Source organism: Mesoplodon mirus, assembly GCF_964341445.2.
Source record: "Mesoplodon mirus genome assembly, chromosome: 4".
Classification (NCBI taxonomy): domain Eukaryota; kingdom Metazoa; phylum Chordata; class Mammalia; order Artiodactyla; family Ziphiidae; genus Mesoplodon; species Mesoplodon mirus.
Genome location: NC_138979.1, coordinates 38,770,821 through 38,791,128, shown reverse-complemented (window position 1 = coordinate 38,791,128; position 20,308 = coordinate 38,770,821). Strand labels below are relative to the sequence as shown.

The window sequence follows — 20,308 nt, the reverse complement described above, 5'->3', positions numbered from 1 at the left end:
AATTTAACATTGATACAAATACCACTTCCCTTCTCTGGCTAAATGGCTACTCTCATCTCAACCCCTGCTCTTGGTAGAGTGGCCCTGTCTGCGCTAGAGCAGTTGCCTTTCAAGGCAGTCAAGTGTTCTATTCGTGGTAAAAGCACATGCCATTGCAAAAGCAGTTTCAGACTCAGAATTTTAGAAATGGACCTAATTCCATAAACCAATGTGTAAGTGGATGGGGAACTAGTCTTGAATGAATGCCTACTGAGTGCCAGGCACTCTTAGCGTTTACCGGAGTTATTTAATCTTCTCATCAACTACTATTGTTACTCCCAGTTGCCAAATGAAAAAAATCAGGATGCATGCAGAAAGGTTAAGTGACTTGCTTAAGGCTGTACAACCTGTACATGCCAACAGGGAGTTCAATTCTAGATATGATTCCAAAGGCTTCATTCTTCCAGGCTGCCTCCAACTGGGCGAAGGTCGTCTTAAGGGCTGAAAGAACAGTGGGACAATAAGTGAGGTCCACACTGCCTGGCACGGCCCCATCACCCTTTCCTAGCTGGAAGGGGCCAGAAGCCGATGCTTCTTCATCCTTTCCTCTCCTTGAGGCTTGGTGACTCACTAACCTGACTCCTCTCTCCCGGGACACGACCCCAAATTTTGCCCCTGGCGTCCTGGACTACAGGTGAGTCCACCTGTCGGCCTGGAGCCATCAGACCCGGCAGCTGAACTACCAGTAGGCTTCCCTCCTCCCAACCCCAGACGACACCTGACATTACCCAATCGCCCAACCCAGCTTGCGGTCACAATTGCCTCCCTCTTTGCACCCTGCCTCAGTCAACATCTAACAAGACCCCTCCAGTAGCCCTCCTCTCTTTTCCCTGCCCCCTCCGGGCTGGCTTTATCCTATAGTGTCTCGGCCTAGGGGCTACAGACGTCAAAAATAACCAATTGTCGTGGAACTCTTCGCTAAGGGCTCCGCCTCCGCTCTGAGGAGCAGCTCCGTTGACCAATGGACTACCCCCCGGGTACAATGGAAGTGAAGGGCTAGTAGAGCAGCGGCTGGGCGGCCCAATGAACGGGCGGGTTTCCGTGGTTAGGGGCGTGGCAGAAGCGGTCGTCAGGGGCGTGGCGGCAGTTGCTTGGGCGGGGCCGGTAGCGGCGGGAGCTGCACTGGCCAGGGGTTCCGGCTGCATTTCCATGAGCGCCGGCGGCAGCCGCTGAGCTGCGGGAACCTGACTGGGGGCGAACTGGGCCGCAGTAGTCAACTACAAGCAGGTAAAGCCACGGCGGAGCGAGCTCCGCTAAGCCGCGATTGAGCCCCCGATCAGTCGGGCCAAACCCCTGAGCCCCGCGGTCCCTGTCGTGGCTCGGCCCATCGCGCCGCAGCCTGAGCGCCCCGGATCCTCGGGAGGCCTGTCACCTGGCGCCGCGGTGGTCCCCAGGGCCGGCGGGGAGGGAGGCAGCCTGAAACGCATCGGGTGGGATACGCCTTCCTGAAAGCCCTTTGTCCCCTTCAGCCTCAGATACCGAGGATGGGGACAACCCCGACTGCGGCCTCCCTACCGGCCATCCCTCCATCAGTGCGCACTCTTGGGACATCTGGGGTCTGGGGAGGGGCTCTTCCAGCCTTGGTGATGGAGATCCGGGATCGGCACCTGCAAGGAGAGGGCCGAGGGACCTGATTACAGCCCCGAATATCCGAGGGGCCTCTGCGTTTCTGGGCTCCAGGGGGACACCCAGGAATGATGGGTTCAAGTTGTACGGAGGCAGCTTTTGACCCACTTGGAGGCACACTTATTTAGCTCGCTCACGTGCCAGGCACTGTTCTAGGAGCTTCGTGGCCTTTCCTCACAGTGAGAACTGCCCAGCAGCGCAGGCCCTGCTAGGCAAGGCAGCCAACACCTCGACCTTGGAAGTGACCAGGCAGAGGCCAGGTGCCACCTGTGAGGGATGCTTAGAAGGGACTCGCAAGGGAGGACTGCATGACCCACCTGTAAGGCCCTTCTCCATTCACAGATGCACTCTGACCTTTAATGCCTACCTTGAGAAGAATACTGCTGGGGCTCATTAGTTTAAAAGTGGGTGTTGAATTCATCCACAATGAACTTGTGGTCTCAACTCTCAAGAGGGGGTGTTAGCAAAGAGAACGGACCATACCAAGAAGATAAGGTTTATTTAGCCATTATGAAACTCCTTAATTTGAACTACTGTGGGCTGCGTGCGTCTTTTAATCTTCCTGATTCCTCTCCTTTGGTTGCTTCACCTCCAGTGTGTCAGTTTCACTTGCATTCCAGTAACCAGATCCAATGGCAGGCTCCAAAATCAGACTCCTGAGAGGTGCCTGGGTGGGACTGTAGGTTTGGCAGAGTTAATGTGATCTGGCCCAGAGCTTTTCGAGGGCCATTTCATTGCAACCACACGAAGTAGAGTCCAAAAGAAAAACCATGCAGTACCCCTTTCACTACCCTCTGTCATTTGCCTGAATAGAGGCATAATAGAGGAATAATCTATTATTTTTAGAGTAATATATATATTATATATTATATATATTATTATATAATAAGAGGAATAATCTTCTGAAGGTCAGGAGGCAGAGGAAGAACCTTAATAGCAAGTTTGCTGCTTGTTTTAGGATGAATTAACCTTTGAATAACCCATCAGAAAGCAGACCTGTCCATATACTGCTGATTGTTGCATGAACTTGCGGCATTTTAGAGCTGAACACCTTAGGTAGAGCTCGTCTAATCCGTCTTCTCAATGCACAGGTGAGGAAACGAAGGCCTGGGGAGGTCACAGGACTGACTGGTCATCACAGAACCATGATCTGTTGACCCTGGATCTACCAGTGCATGACTTGTATTTCACTCCTAGACTGCTTATCTCGCTCTCTGTGTTGAAATTCTAGGGGAGTCTAGAGGGGTTAAGAGCACAGATTTTGGGGCCAGAGTGCCTGGATTTGAATCCTAGCCCTGCTTCTTACTAGCTGTAACCTTGGGCAAGTTACTTAACCTCTCTGTGCCTCTGTTTGTTCACCTATAAAACAGGAATAATAATGGTACTTAGAGTAGAAGGTTGTTTTGAAGATTACTATATCTGAGGCATTTAGAACAGTGCCTGGCACACAATAAGCACTATAGATTTGCCAAATACGATCTTCTGTTGCCTTTTTATACAGCTTTTCTTCATACCTACCACCCAGTATTTTCTATCAGGAGCTAATTTTTTCCCCTGCTTCCTCTCCCCCAGTGCATTAAATATATTTCGGATTTCATTGTATTTAGCACATATGTCTGTGGGGTTTTCCAAGTCATGTCGAATTTCATTTCTTATTTTTGTCTTTTATTGAATCAGGTAATTCATTTTCTCTGTGAGTCCTCTCGTTGTAATTACACTCTTCTTAGACTCCAAATCTCATTCTCTTTAAAAGGGGGTGGGGGAAATCCCTCAAAGTGATAAACCAAGTCCCTGATGATACCAATCTCCACGGCATCCTTCCAAATATCTATTCCCTCTGTTCGGCCCTATTTCCCAGTTGTCAGTGTGCTGCAGCGTGATTATAAATGGGTGAACATTTTTAGATTAAGATTTCATGAGCCACTGTATTAAGTGCTTTTCGGAAGTTCAGGGATCGTGTGTCAAATGCATTGAAGTAAGTTACTTAGTCATTGGAGCAGGGGGAGCACCAGCAACGCCTGCCTTGCCTGGCAGAAACACAAGTGTATGACTGATTCTTGCTGGTAATCTAGCGCTTTCACTAATTTTACTGCATTTTTCCTGTTCTTTTCCTGAGCTTGAAATAAACCAGATGGGACGTGCAGCGGAACGGTCTTTTCCTCTCGTTCTAGTTGGGGAAATTCCCTTTCTTTTCTACTTTCACCTTCATTCTCTTTATCACCTTCACGGTTCTGAAAAATATCTACTCTCAGTCTGCCATCCAATTCCCTTTTAATCAGAAGATACCTGTCACCTTTATTTCTTGCAGGAATCCGGTCACTTTGGGTTTTCCCTTCTCTGTTTTTACATGTTTTCTAGAATGAAGCAAAGATGATCACTATTTATTGATTGGCACCTTCCTAAGGGTTGATTCTGAGTTTGGATTTTTTGTTTAGGACATTCTGGAACTCAGCCATCTTAGAATAATTGTTTTAGTTTCTTTGTGTATTAATAAGGGCCCCTTTCTCTCTCTCTCTCTCTCTTGTTCTCTTTTCTCATAACGTCTTGGTGAAAGGGCTTCTTATTTGCTGTTATTCCTTACTTCTTCCACTTCTGCCTTCCTCCTGGGAATCTCTGGCAGGGCCCACGAAGAGTGTAGTGGTTCCCCACTGCCCTTGTTCCAAGCTTCTGTCCAGAGCACGAAATAATTTCTTTGGTCCTATGGAAGACTGGGGTGAAGTCTGCCTTGTTCTTTGCCTAAAACCTGTCTCTTTGAAAAGTCCTAGGAGAGAGAGCCTTCCAGTATAATGGAATTCACGTGGCAGAATTTCTGCTCTAACCTACTGCTTACAGTATTCCAGTTTTCATTGCAGTGTGGGTTTTGAGTACTCTTTGACCAATTTAAGAGCATAGGTGACTGGGGCAAGGGGTGTTTAAGCCTTCCTATTTCATCTTGGGCTACGCTGTCCCTAGAACAGAGCACAGGGAGTTCAGGCCGCCTCTTGATGTGCTCTGGCATTAGGATTTTATAGCAGCTCTGCACGTTCCAACCTTTTTGGCCGGTGCATGTTGTTTTTAACCCTCATGCTGCTATTTCTGCATTGATACCCTGCAGGTGCTGACATTATCTCCCTTCAGGATCATTTTCATATCTGCATGTTTGTTTTTGTGGTCTTGGTTCCAAGGCATCATGTTTTTGGATTAAACATTTTCTATTTATAAAATGACTGGTGTGGACAAGCCACCAGACCTATTGTTACCCAGGAAGCTTGCGCACTGGACCCAGTTGGGAACAGGGCTTGTGACCCAAGGACCCATTTTCCGATCTTTTGCAATAGTTAAGTAGCAGACAGGTAAAGAGCTTATTAGAGAATTGGAACACTGATACCCTTGGGTTTGCCTGGTTTCTGATTTTCTTTTGTTGTCTTTGAGTGGAGCTTCATTAAGTTCAACAAACTAAGCATCTGGTGTGTGCCAGGAAGACAGCTGTCCAAATTAACAAGGGTGTTTGGTTTGCTGCAGAAAGACTATTTTGTTTTTATTTTACATTTTAAAATTTTCAGTGTTTTTAATTTGAAAAATTGTTTTAATAGGTAATGCATTTACATGATGAAAGAAAATATTCGAAAGGTGCAAAAGTGAAGTAGTAAATACATCTCTGTCCACCCCAGACTCCTACCACCTAGTTTTATTCCTTAGAGGCAGCAGTGTACTGATTTCTTCATCCTCCAAAGGTGTTCCAGGCACAGCCGAAATATTTTATAACATCTATTAGCAAATCCATTATGATTATCTTTCCCTTTTACACAAACGGTAGCAAACGATACATGCTATTTGGAACCTTGCCTTCTTTCACTTAGTGTTTCTTCGCAGTATGGAAAGAGCTTCAGCCTCATTTTTTACGAAGGTGATCTATTTTAGATATTCGATTCTGTTTCTAAGGCTGCTAAGAACCAGTCTTATTTAGGCAACAGCTTCACATGGAGATCCTAAAGCATTTTGTGGATTATTTGGGGGCAAATATTTTTCTTCTCTGTCCTGCAGCTCTGAGCCTGAGAAGAGGCCGTGTGAGGGGGAGGGCCTCCCCTGAAGGTCATCCTATGAAGGGAGAGTGGGGACATTAAAAACTGAGGAGCACTGGCCCTTAGGCTCTTCACCTGCCCTCTGGGCAGAACGTGCTGGAATTGCCTGGGAAAGCTTGCTGTGCTTTCTCTGGTCTCCAGGGAAAGCTCCCGGCCTTCCTGATACGCCTTTCAGCATCTCTACCACGTCGAATCCTGTCTCCTGCACCCCAGCCCCCGCTCTGTTTGTTCTCGCCCTTGGGCATCAGAGAGGAACCCTGCCCTACATGACGGGACTTCCTGTCTGGAAAGCTTTGTTAAGGGCCCCACCCCTTCCTTTCTCTCACCCCATGAAAAACCAGCTCTCACACCTGTGCCTCTGTGAAGCATTTTTCCCAAACAACATTTGGGAATATGATATTTGTTGCTCTCATTAGGAGTGTTTCCCATTCTCCATATCACTTGACCAAGGTCTCTGAGCCTCACATGGCCTTGCTAAGCTTTTGCTGATGATTATTCTAAGAAGAGAATTTAGGGGGTCTTCACATTTGAATTTTCTGTGGCTGCCCTTATGTTTTGGATAACCACGCTGGTTTAAACATGGTCTCATGGTCTTCTGTGGCTCGCAGTGATTGCCTGTTGCTTTGTTTCTCACTTTTCTTTAAAATGTGTCTTGGGACTTTCCTGGTGGTCTAGTGGCTAAGACTCTGTGCTCCCAATGCAGGGGGCCCAGGTTCGATCCCTGGTCGGGGAACTAGATCCCACATGCCGCAACTAATAGTTCATAGGCCACAACGAAAGATACTGCATGCCACAACTAAGACCTGACGCAGCCAAATAAAATATAAATAAATAAATAAATATTTTAAAAAATATAGAACACAATCCTCCTGGGAATAATCTATAAAAAAAAATGTGCCTTAATCTTCATCTTGTTTTTATTTCCCCCCCAATCTAATTTAGAGTGTTGAATTGCATTGAATCTTTATGGTGTTAGTCAGCCAGTCTATTGAGAGTCATTACTTTCTGATCTTTGCTCCTTGCTGGGTGTCCACATCATCAATCAGTTGTACCACAGATGCTGTGTCATGTAATGTGAGGAGAGGGAGGTGATGTTATCAGTCAGCCTCTTCCCAGTCCCTCTGGGGTAGAAGAGATAGAACCTTTGAAAAAACTGCCCCATTTCTGCACAGTCACTCTAGGCATTTATTTGTGTACTGTTTACTTAGTCATGTCAATGAGAGCAGTACAAAACAAATCAGGGGGCTTCCCTGGTGACGCAGTGGTTGAGAGTCCACCTGCCGATGCAGGGGACACGGGTTCTTGCCCCGGTCCGGGAAGATCCCACACGCCGCGGAGCGGCTAGGCCCGTGAGCCATGGCCGCTGAGCCTGTGCATCCGGAGCCTGTGCTCCGCAACGGGAGCGGCCACAACAGTGAGAGGCCCGCGTACCGCAAAAAAAAAAAAAAAATCAGGAAGTCCAACATAGGATTGCCAAATCTTAAGTTTTTCAAATAAGGCATTAAAAAAGCCCTGTCATCTCCCATTATTGCCATCATTTAAGAAAAGACTTTTTAACCCCCAAAATGTGGGAAGGTCCGTATCCGAGGATAAAGAGCAGCCTTCTGAACAGAACATATTTAGATTGATAAAAAGGTTGAGCTCGTGGAAACGGAATCGTGGCGTTCCAGAGGGTCTGAGGTAGAGGATTCTATTCAAGGAGGGTTCCACTTTTTCAGTTTCCTTAAACAGTGCCAGCTGTTCTTTTGCTGAGAAACCAGGCCATTCACTTAGCCAGCTAACCTAGCCATGGCGTCATTTGATATGGTTTTGTGCCCAGTGTTTTTTTTAGGTGGTACGGACCACACAATGTCGATGTGCATTTGTAGCATCTTAGAGTGATGTGAGCTGTTGGTGGGAGTTGTTCTCAGACTCAGCAGGGGCTGGATGTGTTCATGTCTAAAGTGCTATGTTGGGACTTTCCTGGCGGTCCAGTGGTTAGGGCTCCGCGCTTTCGCTGCGGAGGGCCTGGGTTCGATCTCTGGTTGCGGAACTAAGATCCCACAAGCCACGTGGTGTGGCCAAAAAAAAAAAGTACTAAAAAACCCACAATAATATAGTGCCCTGTTGTAGTTGTTAACGATGAGGAGTGAGGGAAATTGGGGTGGGACCTCCACAACTTGGAATGAGGCCATTTGATGTGATGGGTTTACACATCAGGCTTTTGAAGCGTATGCTTACACTCATTAAATTCTTGATGTAATGTGTCAGGTGGTGGTTCCCGTTGTTTCTGAGATATAATGTGACTTATCACCTGAGTCCCCATGGCACCTTTTGCTCTCCTCCAGCAAAAGTAAGTACCACAACATTCCTTCTGTGTTATGGGTATTTCTCAGTCCAAGGCCAAGGGTATATTCTTGAGTTTCTTTGAGTTCTCCTTAAATTAAGAACACTCAGACTTTTAGGTTTCATGTTAATGATAACTGGAAATATTTTAAAAGCATGTCCTGTATCACGGGGATGACCTAATTATATCCAGGTCCAGGCACACACCACCTCAGTGCCCCTTAGGTGTGTGTGAATTTCTGATGAGTTAGGACCAGGCTAACCTGCTATGAGAAAAATACAGAGATGGACTTAGCGTGAAGAGGAGGAGCTAGCATCAGGTGAAGCCAAGTGTGCAAAGGAAGGCTGAAACGGGGGTCCCAGCAGAGGAAAGGGGTGCAAGAACAGTCACCACACTGCGCCTGGTACTCATACAACCTGCCCAGGAGTGGGTGGGAGCACCTGATGTTGTCTTGGGGATTTCAGGTCTGAGAAATGGCATCAGCCTCATTACGTTAGTGTAGTTAACCTGAATTATACTATTTGGGTAATTGTATTTGTATTTATTTGTACATTCGTTTTAGTCTCCATAATTGTAAAAGTGCTAAGAAAACTTTATGTCTGGTTTTATGTTCGTACATTTTAAGAAATAGTAAAAGAAATAATAATCGAATAAAAGTAATTCAATTTAAATTTAAGATTCGATTAAAAAGTCCCCAGAGGATCCGTTGGGACCATTTTTTTCCCGTAGAGGGGGCCAACTAGCACCTGAGTTTGAAAGACCCCAGCGTAGGAATCTAACCTCATGACTGATGTTTCCAGTCATGTTTGTGTCATGCATGGCTCCTTTCCACGTGTTGAACACTTTAGAAATATTCATTGAGTCGAAATGAAGAGTTAGTTTGCATCATTGCCGTGCCGCCTGAATGAGATCCTGTTTGTATGTGCAGTCAACACTAAGTGTCCGTACCAGTGGAGGGGAGCCCTCCAAAAGTAATGTCTTTGATTCTTTTTGTTTAATTTTGGAGTGAGTGATAAAGTTTTCTTATTGATATTTACATGACCCACACACTTACCAGGAGGGCCATAGCTGGGAGCAGCCTGAAGCTTATTCTCCACAAGTAACTCATTAGCCCAGGAACAGTGGAGGTTTGACCATAGCTGAAAGCCAGGTGTGAACTTGAACCTCAGTGACTACTGAGACTGTTTGTACTGTGGCTAAATAATCATTCATTCACTTACTAACTTTTATTATGGGAATTTTAAAGGTATACAGAAGTAGAGAGAATTGTATAGGGAACTCCCAGCTACCCAACACCACTGTTTCCTCTTTACCAGCCACTGCCCCAGCTCACATCAATTTTGAATAAATCCCAAATATCACACAGTTGTATCTATATGTATTTCTGTGATATCTCTTAGAGATAGGGATTCCTTTATTAAACCTAACTACAGTACTATTATTTCTCTTTAAAAAATTAACAGTAATTCTTTAATATCATCAGCTATCTAGTCATCGTTCAAATTTTTAAGTGTCTAAAAATGTCAGAAGTACTTTTCTTCAGTTTAACATTTTTGAATCAGGATTCAAATAAGGTTCACACACTGTGGTTGATGGCTCTGCCATTTATGTCCCTTTTAAACTACAAGTCCATTTCCTTTTCTTTTTTTCCCTGCAGTTTTTTTTGGAGAAACCGGGTAATTTGCCCTGTAGACGTGTTTATTTATTTATTTTTGAACAGGTAATACACTCACACAGTATAAGAGTCAAAAGCTATGACACAGTAAACAGTCAAAAAAACCTCCCCCAAAGCAATGAATGTTACTAATATCTTATATATTCTTTCGGAGGTATTTTATGCATATCGCAGCAAATGTGTGTATATCTCTATCCTATATCTTTCTTTTTTCTCTAACTGGCCACATATTGTGCTTGTTGTTCTGTTCCTTGCTTTGTTCACTTAACATGGAACGATGGATTTTAGCAAATCTGTATGTATTGTTTGGCATCCTATTAACTTTTCTCAAGTATCCAATTATGACATTACTGCTTTTGAAAAATTGAGGGAAGCACAATATTCCCAGGATGATGCGGTTGCACTGGAATCTTTCAACAAACATTTATTGAGCCTCCTCTCTGCTGGGCCTCTGCCATCCAGGCTCTCCCCTGAAGCCTGGACACCCTCTGCCCCACCGTTGGCCCATGCTTAGCCCAGAGGTGGTTTTCCATGAGTGTTTGCTGAGCTCCCAGCCCCTCACAGCTAGCTCCCTGTGTGGCCTGGAATGTACTCACACCGTAGACTTTAGCTTCTCAGATTCCATAATACCCTGGCTACAATTCCCTTCTCTATTCCGATCAGGTGAATAAAATGCTCACTCACTCTTGTCAATGACATTGAAAAATGTGCCCTTCTAAATAGTAAGATGATAGAAAATGCCAAGGAGATTATAGCCAAGGATATTTTCCCCAATTTAGAAAATACAGACCATTTCCCTCCGTCTATCATTAATATCACCCATCAGTCTATTTATTGACTCCCCGTAGAAAGCTGGATGTTACTCTGAAATTGCAAGAGAAATCTTGACTTTGCCACCAAAGAGTTTATGAGAGGAATGCAAATTTCTTTAAGGCTCTCTTTGGATGGGAGAGGACTTGCAGAGCGTCTGTCAGTGGGGCAAAAGGGATCAGGATCCATCCAGCTCTGTGACAGGCGCCTTCTCTGTATTCCTAGAGCCTTTTCTAGGCCTGGCCCAGGGTGGGTCTCGAGGCCTCAGACTCCTCCATGGCATTAATAATAACTCACAGAACTGTCATAAGTACCAAATGAGGTAATGTCTAAGGACACACTTTGTAAACAGTAAATTACAGATTGGTTTCCATGTCAACACCAATGCACTTTGTGACATGTTTTTTTTTTTTCTTTCTTTTGGCTGCTTTGGGTCTTCGTTGCTGCATGTGGCTTTCTCTAGTTGTGGCGAGCGGGGGCTACTCTTCGTTGTGGTGCACGGGCTTCTCATTGCGGTGGCTTCTCTTGTTGCAGAGCACGGGCTCTAGGCACGTGGGCTCAGTAGTTGTGGTGCACGGCTTAGTTGCTCCATCACGTGGGATCTTCCTGGACCAGGGCTCGAACCCATGTTCCCTGCATTGGCAGGTGGATTCTTAACCACTGTACCACCAGGGAAGCCATTGTGACATGTTTGAGGAATTACTGAGGTCATGTATTTAAATCACAAGCCTGTGATAAACTGTAGAGCTACACAAATAGGAATTTTATTTTCATCTAGTTCTGCTCATTCCTTTTGAAAATATGGTGACTTGTTAGTTGGCATTAGCCAGAGAGCACTTACTGGTTCCCAGGATGAGGGTTTGACCCCTAACCTGTGGTTCACAGACTTAATATTTTCTCTGGGGGGCTGATAGATAAGCTAATGGTCTGGAATGGATACAGGAACTTGTAGTACATCCGTGATCTACTCGTCACCTGCAGAAGATGGTTAAATTGGGGTTGGTAGTGATAGCTCATAGGCAAGTCCAGGACCTGGACTAACCGGGCTTGAAGACACAGACTTTGGTCTCTGCCCTGGGACCCTCTAGCCCTGTTGGATAAAGTGAGCCCCTCTTCTGCCACATCTGGTGGACACACCATTGCCAAGGATTGTGTTTGCATTTAAAAATTTCATTTTAATAATAGGACACTCTTTATCATTCCCATTTTAATGGGCAAGGAAACTGAGGTGCAAAGAGGTTAAGAAATTTGCCCAAAGTCATACAACCAGTAAGTGGTAGAGCTGTGATTCAGGCCAGATCTATCTGTCCCCAAAGCCTGTCACCCTACTGTGAGTGGCCTTACTACCCCACCATCCGTGTACACCCACAGGAAGCATCTCAATGAGGTAGAAATCTTTGTAACAAGACTTGTTCTGACCTATTTACATAAACCTGTTTCAGATACCACAGATATTTAAGGTAGTATTTTTCCATTTTTCTTAGATATTAAAAAGGATCCCTATTTTTTAATTTCCACTAACCTCTCAATCTAGGTTAACCTTAGGATTAATTGTACTCAAATTTATATTTTCTGGATCAGATAAGCTCACATCAGTTGGAAAATGCCATAGACAATTTTGTTGCATTGGATGTTTTGGAGTGAAAAGCACAAATCGTGAGTCTTCTAATGGTATTTCAGTATTTATCTGAATGCCAACAGTCAATGGATAGTTTTCTGCCTACCTTCTCTTTGGGCATTTTTCATTCCTTCTGCTACATAGAACAGCCTGTTTTTGCTTTGAATTCTCTTTCTTTCTTTATTGGTGAGCAGTTTCTGAAGTAGATTTATAACGCTTTGAAACTTTAGATAAACAGGGGAAAAGGTGAAAAGAAATATGGCATTGGACGTGAGCTTCTCTGAGTGATGAAAAGTGGAAAACTTTCACTTCAGTGGATAATTATTTGCCTGAACTTCAAAATGTTCTTTAAAATATCCAAAAGCTACTGACAGCCCAGGTCACACTGAGCTTCTTCTCTTGATCCACAGTAGTATGGCAGTTACTCATAATGGCCCCTACCTCTCAGCCTAATGTAATAATTTCCTCATGAGAAAATTCTGCTCAAGGGATCAGAATGGTGATGCGTTAGGCCTTTCCCACAGGCTCAGTCAATCAATAAATATTTACAGAGTGCCCACCCATGCTCCACACCCTAAATTTAAACTAGTATACAATTTTACACTGAGGATTGACTTAGCAGGGCATAGACTGGAATCCCCAACAGAGATCAAAGGGATATGAATCATCACTTTTATGTGGAAATGAGGCTTGCTGATTTTCTAGTTATGAAAGAGTATTTGCAAAATGTGAAGGGAGGAGACAGGATGATTTTTAGGGCCTGGAGGGGATGGCCTTCAAATGAAGACTCCTGTATAGTTGAGCAGATTGTACGAAAACTACTTAGCTGTCATGGCGGCTTGGGGTGATTTTCACGTGGTGAATGACAATGTTTGTCCAACATCCCACGGGTCAGGTTACACACAGCCAAACAAAGCCTTCTCACACTTACCGAAGCACATCAGTCCCCCATTGGGCCAGCACAGTAGGCTCTACCAAGGTGCCATCTTCCAAGCTGATGTCTGGAATTCCCCCTGGAAGTAAAAACCCTGAAGCTTCCTCCACAGTGACTCACTCCCACTGCTCCCAAACCTGTCCCTCTTGCCCTGCCTGCCACTCTCCTGGCTGCCCAGCATCCTCAGGCCTTGGCTGGCCTGTGAGGCTAGCTTGAGGTCTGCACCCACCCCTCCTTTTTCTCTTCTTCTGTTCCATCCCTTCCCATGGTTCTCCAGCTATCTGAGCCCATCTCCTTCTTCTTTCTGCCTCCTTTGTTTGAATTCCTCTAGTATTTATAGTTGGAACTTCAAGATTTCATTCTGAATTATACATGGATTTGCACTGTTTGCTAATTATTTCCTGGATGCCATGTATTATACTTCTTTCATAGTCCCCACAGAGCTTAGAATGAAGCTGGTGTCTTTGGTACCCGTGAGGAGCAGGGTGGAATGTCAGAAGCAGGATGTAGTTTTGCAAATATCTCCCCCAGTGGTATTAACACACTTTTTTGCAGGGGGAGGTCTATCCTCTTCTTTTACAAACCACTGCTTTATCCATGAGGGTATGGGGCTTCCCTGGTGGTGCAGTGGTTGAGAGTCCGCCTGCCGATGCAGGGGACACGGGTGCGTGCCCTGGTCCGGGAAGATCCCACATGCCGCGGAGCGGCTGGGCCCGTGAGCCATGGCCGCTGAGTCTGCACGTCTGGAGCCTGTGCTCCGCAGCAGGAGAGGCCACAGCAGTGAGAGGCCCGCGTACCACAAAAAAAAAAAAAAAAGAGAGAGAGAGAACACATAACAAATGCTGGAGAGGGTGTGGAGAGAAGGGAGCCCTCGTGCACTGTTGGTGGGAATGTAAATTGGTACAGCCACTATGGAGACAGTATGGAGGTTCCTCATTATTATCAAATTATGAATAGAACTACCATGTAATCCAGCAGTTCCATTCCTGGGTATATATCCAAGGAAAACAAAAACACTAATTAGAAAAGATAAATACACCCCTATGTTCACTGCAGCACTATTTACAACTGCCAAGATATGGAAGCAACCTAAGTGCCCACCCAGAGATGAATGGATAAAGAAGATGTAGTATATATATACTATATATAGTATGGAATATTACTCAGCCATAATAAAGAATGAAATCTTGCCATTTGCAACAGCATGGATGGACCCAGAGGGTATTCTGCTAAGTGAAATAAGTCAGACAAAGACAAATACTGTATGATTTCACTTATTTGTGGAATCTAAAAATACAAAACATAACAAAAATGAACAAACAGAAACAGAGTTAGATACAGAGAACAAACATGTGGTTGCTAGAGGGTGGAAAAAATAGGTGAGGGAGATTAAGAATACAAACTTCCAGTTGCAAAATAAATGAGTCACCAGTATGAAATGTACAACGTGGGGAATATAGTCAATAACTATGTAATATCCTTGTATGGTGACATAGTGTAACTAGACTTATGGTGATCATTTTGAAAAGTATGGAAATATTGAATCACTGTGTTGTGTAACAGGAACTAACATAGTGTTGTAGGTCAATTTTACTTCAAAAACGAACGAACAGACAAACTTAGAAAAAGAGATCAGATTTGTGGTTACCAGAGGCAGGGGCTGGGAGGAGGGGAAATTGGATGAAGGTGGGCAAAAGGTACAAACTTCGTTATAACATAAAAAAGTACTAGGGATGTAATGTACAACATGATAAATATAATGAACACTGCTGTCTGTTATTTATGAAAGTTGTTAAGAGAGTAAGTCCTGAGTTCTCATCACAAGGAAAACGATTTTTTTTCTATTTCTTTAATTTTATATCTATATGAGGTGATGGATGTTCACTAAACTTATGTGATAAATTTCATGATGTAAATCAAATCATTAGGCCGTACACCTTAAACTTATACAGTGCTGTAGGTGAAATACATCTCAATAAAACTGGAAGAAAAAAATATAATCTTTGTCATTTGATTATAGCACACAGGCCCTTAGGATAAGTTTCAAAATCCTCGGAGAGGGCAAGTGATATGCCCAGAGCTACACAGCACAGCATACTCAGAGGGGAGAATAATTCCAGATACCACTGGAAGCAAGTTGTATGGAGACACAAATGGGATTCCCTCCCTCTTCTGACATCCAGAATCCAGCACGTCTGGGTCCTTCCACTTGGGTTGTGACCTAGAAGTTGGGGACGAGGCTCTGTCTAGCTCTCAGAATCGGCAGGACTGATGGCAGAGGCTGGGTAGGGGCTCCCTGGAGGCCCAGTACTGGGGCTGGCTTGTTCAGCCCCAGAAGGGTGACTATCTCGCATTAATATCCTGTCCTTCATTTTTAGCCTAAGGGCATGAGTGTGAATCAGTCCTTCATATGTATCTGTATTTAGCTGGTGGAGTTTGTCTTCTAGGACTTGAGCACTTGTCACAGTGGAATCCATGTGACCTTTAAGCTTACTACTCCAAGCTAGCAGGAGATACTGTTTCTAGTCACAGTGCCCGAGGTATATAAAACAGAAATAAATAAAGCATGCCTTAAAATGCCATGCGCGCTGCATACCCTTGCCCCTAGAACCTTCTCTCAGTCTCGGAAGGACAGGAAGCCCAGAACCTTTCCTGCTTTCTAGACTGAGCCCTGAGGGGAGCTACTGTTCTCACTACTGGCAAAATTCATCATCAGAGAGCCCAGAACTGAGAGAGGCGAGGGGTGGAGGAGCTCAGCCCTGCCCCTGGCCTTGCGAGTGGGCAGGAGTGTCTCTCCCTGGGGGGGGGGGGCGAGGGGCTTGACCTGTGGGTCTGGTCTCCTCACAGATCTACTTCTTGCTGCCTGTGCAGTGAAAGGCAAGTGTCAGGATTATAAAGGGCTGCCCTTGGTAATGCTCCCATTACAGCTTCCAACGGCACTGTGTGCCGTTCTGGCTCTCGGGCCCTTGGGACACCCCAGAATGCTCAGGAATGGGGACTCCTGATTATTTTTATTTTCTCATTAACTGAAGGTAGCTGTAAGTGCTTTGTTTTGCAGCTCTGGGTGAAACTTTCTTCTCTGTTTTAGTGAGTTCCATGGGGTCAATGATTTTTAGCCAAGGGCCGTGCCTCCCACCCCATCCCCAGTTTCCTCCTTCTGGAAGCTTGTTTGCTGGTGAGATTCCAGCACATGCCCCAGAAGTTTCTTCTGTGGAATAAATCTGGAGATGCTCTTCTCTTCAGCTGTATCTATCTCTTAAAAATTCCAGTAAACTGGGCACTTGGGTTTGTTGGGTTCAGGCAAACTGAGATTTTCTTTTGATATTACAGATTTTAATTGCAGTGTATGTCTTTTTAAATTTATTTATTCATTTCTGGCTGCATTGGGTCTTTGTTGCTGCACGTGGGCTTTCTCTAGTTGCAGCGAGCGGGGGCTATTCTTTGCTGCGGTGCGCAGGCTTCTCATTGCGGTGGCTTCTCTTGTTGCAGAGCACGGGCTCTAGGCGTGCGGGCTTCAGTAGTTTTGGCTCGCAGGCTCAGTAGTTGTGGCTCGCGGGCTCTAGAGCACAGGCTCAGTAGTTGTGGCGCACAGGCTTAGTTGCTCCGCGGCATGTGGGATCTTCCCGGACCAGGGCTCAAACCCGTGTCCCCTGCATTGCTAGGCAGATTCTTAACCACTGCACCACCAGGGAAGCCCTAATTGCAGTATATGTTTTTTAATACAATGTTAGAATTATCAAATCTCTCCATTAAAATGCCTGTCCTGGGGCTTCCCTGGTGGCGCAGTGGTTGAGAATCTGCCTGCCGATGCAGGGGACACGGGTTCGAGCCCTGGTCTGGGAGGATCCCACATGCCACGGAGCAACTGGGCCCGTGAGCCACAACTACTGAGCCTGCGCGTCCGGAGCCTGTGCGTCCAGAGCCTGTGCTCCGCAACAGGAGAGGCCGCGATAGTGAGAGGCCCGCGCATCGCGATGAGGAGTGGCCCCCACTTGCCACAACTAGAGAAAGCCCTCGCACGGAGACGAAGACCCAACACAGCCAAAAAATAAATAAATAAATTTATTAAAAAAAAAAAATGCCTGTCCTATTAGAAAATTCTCTGATCTCCATAGAGGAAACATCTGGTTTAGGATTTTCGGTTTGTTCTCAGGTGTGCATTGAATGGTTTCTTGATGGTAGAGAAAGCAATTTTGCTTGTGATTTTACTAAGTGCTTTTACCCGTTGTCCTCCACTTGAAAGTACTACTCTTTGAGCAAGACTATTTGATAATGAGAGAGGCCAGCTCCCTTTCAGTAATTTAGTAAATGCATGTAAAAGTGCCCAATTAAATGTGCATGCTTAACTGGTGACTCAGTCTCCAGCTCTTTTTAGTTTAGTGACTTTGTTTGTGAAAGTTGTGGGTTAGTAGCCATTCCTGATATTTAAACACGAGGTTCACATTTTCTCTCATAGGGTAACTTTCCTCTTACTAGAAACTTGTAGGACATTTTCCGAAATTTCAGCAGGATGAATGTGTGGCCTTACGACTTTGTGGAAGAATATGGTTAAATAAAACTATTATCACATGAGTGAGTTTGCACAAAAAGGCAATTTCAAGCTCTTAAATTTGAATGCAACTGAGAGTGAGGTTAACCTATATGTATTTAATTATCTGTAAATTCTCTTCTCTTTACCAAACTGTGTGTGACTTAGGACATTCCCTTCACCTCATAGGACCTGATTTGTAAGGGACGTGGGACTAGATCTTGCTTTCAGTCTCCCTGCCACCACCCACATCCCAGGCCCCCAGGGCTGCTCCCTGGTTTGATCTGCTGAGGGAAAGGGTCTGGGTACTTGATGCTTAATGTTCAAAAATTAATTAATTAATCAATCAATCAGTGTCTCTTGGCATCTCTGGAAAACAGGGTTTTGGCCCCGTCGATGCCAGGGCTCTCCATCATTTGGGGCTTGAGGTAGTGGCGGTGGTGAGAGGGGAAATTTCAAAACCCAGTTACCCTGAAGACTCAGCCAACAGGACTATCCCTGGGAGAAGGACACACAGGACTAGAACAGCCTGGCTGTGCTGAGAGGTAGCGCTGTGAGCTGCTGGCAGAGGTGCTCACCCAGGGAATCGAAATCTCACTGTGAGGTCAGAGTGGGGCCCAAAGCGGCCCGGGTTATCAAGGGTACGCAGGTCTGGGTAGACTAGGACATACCTCAGAACCTTCTGGCCGTGCCTCTGACTCTGTCCCAGCCGCGTGGCAGTGAGCACTTAACAAGTGCAGAGAAACAGCTCGGGGGTCGGGGGTGGCCGGGCTTTGTCCTAGCAGTCTGCTCTGGGCTTGTTTCTACCCTTCTGTGGAGTTACTTTTTTCTGTGTGTGCAATAGCCCTGATTTCTTTAGTTAAATGGCAGATAAAGGGGGGAGAAACTGGCCCTTTTCCTCCCTGCTTTCTCCCCAAAGGTGTCGTGTTGCCTACATTTTGGGTTGACTACTTTTATCTAAGTTGCCACCAAAAAGGCTGACAGATTGGGATGACGTGGGGTTTTTGTCCGCTACACTACTCATAGGGCCTTGTTGAGGAAGGTAGCCTGCCTGAGGCTTACTATGCTGGCGTAGGGTTCTATTTCAGGGCATTGAAGAGGTTTGCTAGGAGAGCTGGGCCAGACACGAGTGGTTTTACCTGCAGGAAGGAGGTGCAGATGAAGGAACGGTCTCTCTGCGGGAAAGGAGGGGTCCCTTGGCAGGAGAGAGGGTGTGTGTATCGGAAGGAGGGGGTCCAGGCTGTGCACCGCCAGACCCCTTTCAGCACAGAAACGAGAACACACCTTGGAACTGTTAATGGACCTTGGTGATGAACACTTACTATCCAACAATTTATTAAGTCTAACACGGTTCCACGTTAGAAGAATCAAGAGGGTGTCCTGGGATTAATTTTAAACTTGTTGGAGGAGGCCCAAGCAGTGGGTCCACTAGGTATTTCATTGTTGATGAGGCCTCTGTGTCAGCTGGGCAAAAGTATCTTTTGTGGTAATTTCTGTCAGATTAGCATTTACTTAGGCAAAATGGAGGAGAGTTTAATGGTGGGGATGGGATGGCTTATATTTGGAGGATGGACACTTACTGTATGTCAAGGATTGTTTTAAAATACTTTCTGTGTATTAACACCTTCAGTTTGCAGAGGAGGCCCAGAGGAGGTAAGAAACTTGCCCGAAGACAAACACCGGAACTGGCGGGGCCAGGATTTGACACGGGGGTTACCTCACTCCAGGGTCTGAACCTAAACATAAGCCTCCTCAACCTGATTGGAATTGGAAGAGAGAAATCCTTTAGGAGTTTGGTTTGGTTTTCCTTGAGGAGTATTTGCCATGGGACCCACGTATTTATTGAAGTTTGCTTGTCAGGTCCTTTGGGTGGCAAGGGAAAGAGGGCCCTCCCCTCCCAGCCCGTGATGTCTCCGTCTCTGGGCTCCCTCACTTTCCTATAACAGGAGAGGAAAGGATGGTCCTGACAGCTGAATCACAGAGGCAAAGAGGCCAAGCTAGTAAACATTTGTGCACAGAATACAATTTGCCTTGTGTTAACAAGTAGCCTGGGAGTATCTTGTTGTTAGCTGATTATTGGTATGTATTGGTTGGAGTTTGTCTGGATCACTTCGGAAAGCATGTGGCAGAGGGTCTCTTCAGCCTCTGAAGAACAGGGGTGTGGAACAGCTGAGTCATGAGAGGTCAGTTGGGCTTATTCTGTCACAGTTCTGGAGGCTAGACGTCTAAAATCAGGGGTCGGCAAGGTTCTCAGTGTCAGCCAGGTTCTTGAGGGCTCTGAGAGAAATCTGTCCCCTGTCTCTCTCCTAGCTTCTGGTGGTTGCTGGCAATCCTTGGTGTTCTTGGTTCAGAGATGCATCACCCCAGTCTCTACTTCCATCTTCATATGGTCTCTCCTCTGTGTTCTGTGTCCAAATTTCTCTTTTCTTACAAGGACAGCAGTTATGGGGTTAAGGGCCACTCTAACCAGTATGACCCCATCTTAACTTGATTATATCTGCAAAGACCCTATATCCAAACAAGGTCACGTTCACAGGTCCCTGGTGAACATGGATTTTGGGGGAACAGTATTCACCCCATTATACCAGGTAGTGAGTCTTTTGTGTTTGAGGGCTCTGCTTGTTTTTTTCTTCACTGTCAGTTTTAGATTTTCAGTGAACATTAATATTCCAAGGCTGAAATCATCACTCA

At 45.5% G+C, this 20,308-nt stretch overlaps 1 protein-coding gene across 2 annotated transcripts in view; it reads left to right on the top strand.

Annotated features, from left to right (window-relative positions):
* The first annotated feature begins 1,143 nt into the window (after window positions 1–1,143).
* Window positions 1,144–20,308, top strand: part of ABHD2 (abhydrolase domain containing 2, acylglycerol lipase) — a 102,037-nt gene continuing 82,872 nt past the window's right edge. The window contains exons 1-2 of one of the 2 annotated variants that reach the window (XM_082616660.1): window positions 1,153–1,266; window positions 7,977–8,058. The gene's annotated coding sequence lies outside the window, so the exon portion shown is untranslated. Of the gene's footprint in view, window positions 1,267–7,976; window positions 8,059–20,308 lie in introns of both variants that reach the window. The other variant, XM_082616659.1, reaches the window with a different exon arrangement.